This window comes from Nicotiana sylvestris, chromosome 2 (genome assembly GCF_000393655.2).
Source record: "Nicotiana sylvestris chromosome 2, ASM39365v2, whole genome shotgun sequence".
NCBI lineage: Eukaryota > Viridiplantae > Streptophyta > Magnoliopsida > Solanales > Solanaceae > Nicotiana > Nicotiana sylvestris.
The window spans coordinates 7,822,376-7,829,100 of NC_091058.1; the positions used below are offsets into that span (position 1 = coordinate 7,822,376).

The 6,725-nt window shown below is 34.6% G+C and overlaps 1 pseudogene; it reads left to right on the plus strand.

The window, feature by feature from the left end:
* Positions 1-1,028, plus strand: LOC104242610 (AAA-ATPase At3g28610-like; annotated as a pseudogene).
* The last annotated feature ends 5,697 nt before the right edge of the window (positions 1,029-6,725 follow it).

The window sequence follows — 6,725 nt, forward strand, 5'->3', positions numbered from 1 at the left end:
ATGTGGAGAGACATTAATTTTGAGCATCCTGCAACATTTGATACTCTAGTTGTGGACCCTAAGAAGAAGGAGGAAACAACTATCGATCTCATTACTTTTAGCAAAGGGAAGGACTATTATTCCAAGGTTGGTAAGGCTTGGAAGCGCAGCTATCTTCTTTATGGTCCGCCAGGGATAGGAAAATCAACAATGATTGCAGCTATCCCTAACTTCTAACTTCTTGAATTATGATATATGATCTTGAGCTCACATTTGTTAAGGACAACCCGGGGCTTAAGAAAGTTGCTCATGGAAACAACAAGCAAGTCTATTATTGTAATTGAAGACATTGATTGCTCTATTAATCTCACTGGCAAGAGAAAGAAGAAAAATGAGGAAACGGCTACCAAAGATTAGAAAGAAGACTCGGACTCGGCTACAGAAAAAGAAAGTGAAAATAAGGAAACTGGCAAACTTACACTTCCAGGACTGTTGAATTTCATTGATGGAAGATGGCCAGCTTGTGTTCAAGAGAGGCTAATCATATTTACAACCAATCATAATTAAGGACAAACTTGATCCATCTCTCATACGCCGAGGACGGATGGACATGCACACAAGCATTCAAAGTGTTGGCTAAGAATTACTTAGATATTAAAACACACCCTCTCTTCCAACAAATTCAAGGTTTACTAGAGGAAATAAACATGAGTCCATGCAATGTTGCAGAGAACTTGGTGCCCAAAAACTCCTCAGGAATGCCTGAGATTTGCTTGGAGAACTTAATCCATGTTTTGAAGAAATCCAAGAAAACATCCAGTTTGAATTCCCAGAAAAACAAAAAGTTCCCCACAAAATTAGTCAAACCATATGGCCGTCTCAGAAGGTTTTTGAATAATTCTTCACGTCTAATAACTTCAACTAGTCGTACTTTCCTTTTTTTCTTCTCGGAAAATGACCAAAACTACCCTCAAACTATTCGATATGGTACAAATATGCCATCCGTCCATCTACTGAGTCGTAAGGGCATAAGTGAGCCTGAAAGATAACGGTGGTGACTTTTTTGCCTCAATAGATAAACGGGGGCATATTTGTACAAAATCAAATAGTCTGATGGCAGTTTTGGCCATTTTCCCTTTTTTCTCTGCGGCTGCGGGGTGTATTATTTTTCCATGTATACTGTTAGTGTTTATATTAACTAGAACTAAATATTGCACATACATTTTTTTTCCATGTATCGTGCATTCTATTTTAATGTTATACTTGTTTTAATATAGGAAAAATGACATTATACAACCGTTATCAAAATAATAGCCAACCTCTTTCTTTTTCCATGTATCATGCATCTTACTTTAATATTAGACTCATTTTTATATAGGGAAAATGACATTGTATAGTCGTTCTTAAAATAATCGTCGAAAAAATATAGTATATATATACACACACATTTATGTATGTTATAAACAAAAAAATATATAAATTTTATACACTTTTATGGTACCAAATATAATTAGTTTCGGCCGTCACTTAAAAGTGGTCGTTGCCCTTTATTAATTAATATAAATAGGTAACTGAAGACAACTTTAAGTTGGGTCATGTACTAATGGAGAGCCAGTGGGCATTAAATGAAGGGAAAATGACAATGTATAGCCGTTGTAAAAATAATAGCTGAAAAATGTATAAAATTTATATATTTTTTGTATATATATATATATACATTTTGTATGTTATATACAAATTATACAAGTTTTATACACTTTTTCGACTACTAGATATAAATAGTTTTTGGCGTGGGCTAAAAGTGATAATACCCCTTAAATGAATGTTCTGAAAGATTGGGCCTTCATGTTTGGCTCTCAACCCAATTTGTTTAAATGCAGCGAATTAGTAAAAATGGCACGGAAAGTTCCAGCATAATATACTAGAGATTGGAGCACTTGTATATGAACTTCCAGTATATTATGATGGACTGGTATATTATACTGGAACTCCAGTATAATAATATATTGAAACTCCAGTATAATAATATAGTGGAGTTCCAGTATATTATGCTGGAATATTTTCCGGATTTTGAACAGTGTTTTCGTTCAGATTTATCTTTACATAAAAAGTTGCTAAATTTTGATTATTTTTAAAATTGTGGCTATTTTTCGATGATCACTTGTATATTTGGCTATTTTTAAATTTCGATGTTATCATAAACGACTAACAGCTGGACTTAGTCAATTCAACAGTCGAAAATAAACCAAGTACTAATTATTTATGTTTTGGCAAAGATACTTCTTTTAAGAAAATATAATGTTTTGGTTAATTATGTCTAACAATATTTTGGACTTCCCCCATACGAGTCATAGGGAAGAAGAAAAAAGAGGAAGAAATTAAGATGAAATGGAAGGATGACCAGGAAGCCAAAGTCTTTTGGTCTAAGAAAATGTGAAATTGAAAGAAGTATTCAAATGTGTCCACGTGACACATGCAATAGACCAAAGACTATTCGACTCTCAGATGCATACTCATTCAAGCTCGTGGGTTGACTAATTGACTTAACAATTTGGAAATGTACTTAAATTTGGCTATAAATTAGCTGGAAATGGAGGGTTTGTGTACTTCTCATCATATTTCATTAGTCATTGAAGCAGGAAAAAAAGAAGAGATTGAGGGGATCTTGTCGCTGGAGAGATGGCACTTAGCATTCAATTGGTAAAATGCCAAAAATGGAACCTAAGTGCCTCTGTCTTTCGACACGATGCCCACAATTTCTGTTGCATATATAATTCATACATGCTATGAAAGATAAAAGTCTGAGTATGTTACATCAACCATCTACTCAATACGATTTTGTAATGGCTTCATTTTCTGGTTCAGTAAGGTCAGGACTATGGTTTTAATTTCTCCTTCATTTGGCTGCTGCAACTCTTCCTTTTGCTTGTGTATATATCGGAGGCAATGTGTTTGTTTCTACATTTCTTACTTTATTATTTTATACTCTAGGTTCCACAATAGGTGTCTTTATTGATCCTTGCAACTATAGATCTTGGGTCCATTGCAGGTCCTTTTTAATCATCCTCTTATCATTTTCAGCACTATTGAGAAATATAATGCTGGAAAAATACTATTCTTTCGGTGTATAAGGCTTAATTCATCTAATTAATCATTTCTCTTTTTGTGATTTGAATAACAATTTCTTAATTGTTTGACTACACATAATGTACAATAAAATCTTTTATAGTTGAAAGTACTTTTTAGAAGAATTCAAATTTCGTACTAAAAAGAGCTCTTTTTCAAAAAAAAAAAAAAAATACAAACCTCTTTCTCCCTGTCATTTTTGTTGAAAGTGAAATCCTTTGACTGATAATGATATCTTAAAGTTAGTCCTTTCATTGTGGAAACTGGTTTTAGCAATTGCCCCTCTAGATAAAAAAGGAAATCAGATGTAGAATGTAGCCTCAACTTTGATTCTGTGACCAAGCATTTAATAAAGTAGATCCTGTCGCATATATAGTAGCCATTTTCCAATGACGCACAATGACTAATTCAACTTTTAGACGTTGTGAATTTTGATTTAGAAAGTGCAGATTCTAAAAGACACATCAGATTTTATCTATATTCTTTTCGTCATGCACATATATGATTCCAGCTGGATGCTGTGAGAGTCTTGCCAAATCTGCAAACTCAGCTTTGAAATAGTCTTTACATTGGAAGGTTTGATCTTTTTCAAGACCCTTAGCTCATTAACGGCAATTTCTGTATTAATTACTATATTTAATCATGCAGGTAGAGGAAATAATAAAGAGTACGGTTTGGTACATAGGGGTGGGCATGGCTAATGAATTTATTTTATGCTTCTAGACTTACTACATGCAAGACTATTAGCAAAGTGTTTCGTTTCTTTACGTTTGGTCGTTAATTTGCCCATTAGACGTTGATTTTCCATTATAAAATAGAAGTGGTTAGTAGGAGAGATCTGGTCCAGGCACTTAGCTTATACTCCCTCCGGTATATGAGTGATTTTTTGACTGTTTTCACACATATTAAGAAATTCACCTTTTAACATTAATTAGCAATAAAATTGACCAAATTAACCTTTACTATCTCTTCACATAAACACTTCTAACACATACTCCAACATTAATTACTCCAAGGGCAATGTAGGAAAAAAATAATTAATTCATTTTTGAAATCTGAAAAAATCACTTATTTTGGACCACAAGAAAAAAGTCAAAAAATCACTTATTTTGGACCGGAGGGAGTATTAAATATATTCATAGCGTCGGTAGACAACTCACCTACTATATTTATTTCAATATTTTAAGTCCTAATATTTAATCTTGTTATTGTAGCTCCACCCAACTATTTAATAATTTGGTTATTTTACCAACCGGTTGGTTAATATGGTTGTAGACAATAAATTTGCGTCGAGAAAATAAAATCAAGACCGAAAATATCGTAACAATCGTAGTATTTTATTTCAAATATTTTGAGTGTTACAATCTCTATGAAATTCTTCTTTTCAGTAGTAAATAAATTCAAGGGCTTTTGAGCTTGATCTTGAATATGTATTTGTTGCCTCGAACGATGATCTTGTTCTTGAGCTTGAGCTTGATTGCTTGAACTTGACCTTGATTTGTTCTTCGTTCTTGAAATTGAACTTGATTTCTTCTTCGTTCTTGAGCTTGGAATTGATTTCTTGAACTTGAGGCTTGAAGCTTGAAACTTGTGGAGGAATTTGCAGCGTTTGATCTACGAGCTCTTTCTTGCTTCTTGTTATAACTTCTGGTCTCTTTTTTTAGGAAGACTCATATTTATAGTTGTGGAAGGGAGGAGTTGTGATAAGAACAAACTCTTTCCGACCAATCAAATTGAAGTGTGACATGGCCGCATTTGATTGGCAAGAACATGTCACTTGCACACGTGGCGCGATTTCATTGGCCTTTTAGTGTGACTGGGCATGCCTTGTCATTGTGACATGTGGCATGGTCCTATTGACTCTTCCGCTTGACTTGGCGCGCCACGTCATTTGACACGTGGCACCAAACTGGGCCTTTAGGAAGATGTCATTTTGGGTTTAATGAAGTGGGCTCATCACTTTAGCCCAATTAAATGGACTAGTCCAATGGATTAAGGCTTATTTATTTAATCCATATATATTGGACTTATATAATTAATTCAATCATATTAGCCCATAATATTTATTTGGACCAATATATCTTGAATTTAAAATATAGACCAAATTAATTTTATGGATTTAAATCCAATAAATTTTGTATGCCTACGAATGCCCCTACTTCAAGACTTTTCAAAATATCAACTTATTGACTTCTAAAAGATGATGCTTGAAGTACCATGCTTAAACGATCTCCAAGCTTTCCAACCTGAACTGATTTATTCTTTTAATCTATAATCCATGTCAAGACTTTAATTTATAATGAACATTCCATACAAGCAAATAGCACAGTGAGAGGTAAGTTCATTAGACAAAGTGAGTCATGGCAACTTTAAGTTAAATCTGCAACGCAGTTAAGGTCAAGTGACCAAAGACTACAAAAAATATTATTTTAATATTAAGCTTGGCCTCCAAATGTGCTTTCATTTGCAAAGAATTGACGCAAATCATCGTGACTACTTCAAATAACTTGACTATGAGACTTAAAAGCTAATTGCCACATTGATTAGGCATATCTTGGAACTTGAATTTAATCAACGAATTTGAAAATGTCACTTTTTCTTAACTTAGAAAAGCACCTTCGTTGTAGCGTCCATTGACACGTTGCTTTTCAGTTATAACAATTTGTACTCTTTTCAAAGTACGTTCCTTGTTTAATGGAATTTGGTCTCAACATTACTTGGTTAAAGAAATAACCATGCATTATCGATTCCTTTTTGGAGTTGGTCGCCGAGTCCATATCAGAGACAATTTGTTGAGCCGCCTTAGCAGTCCAAGTTTTTTTCGAGGACTGATTTCCGTGATTCCCACCTACGGAAATCTATATAAACTCATGTGCTTGTAATCGTGAATCTTCAATTCGCAATTTTCTCAAGCCACTTGAGTCTAGTTTTGTGTATTCGGAAGCATTAACGAGAAGGTAATTTCTTCTTCTTCTTTTGTGCTTTTCTTGTTTTGTCATTTTTTTTATAGGTCAAGTGAGAAAGATATGTTCTTGTTCAACGAAATGATCCATACATGAAGAACACAATCTTGAGGTGTGAGGGAATGAGTACTCATCCTTGCCCGACTATCGGAGAGATTACTCTCAATGTGGCCCAACTATCGGAGAGATTACTTTCAAAACGGCCCGACTATCGGAGAGATTACTCTCAATTTGGCCCGACTATCGGAGATTACTCTCAAAATTACCCGACTACCGGAGAGATTACTCTCAAAATGACCCGACTATCGGAGAGATTACTCTCAAAATGACCCGACTATCGGAGAGATTACTCTCAATGTGGCCTAACTATCGGAGAGATTACTCTCAAAATGACCCAACTATCGGAGAGATTACTCTCAAAATGACCCGGCTATCGGAGAGATCACTCTCAATGTGGCTCGACTATCGGAGAGGCCAACTTAAGGTGCAAAGGGACTCATATGTCCACCTTAAGATTGGAAAGTTGTAGTTTCAACTTGAAGACGACATCGACTTGAACACTTGGAAAACTTTGAAGATTTGGCGGACTTTGCAGACTTCAACTCGAAGATTCGGAGGGCTTAAACAATTCAACTTTAAGATCGGCGAATTTGAAGA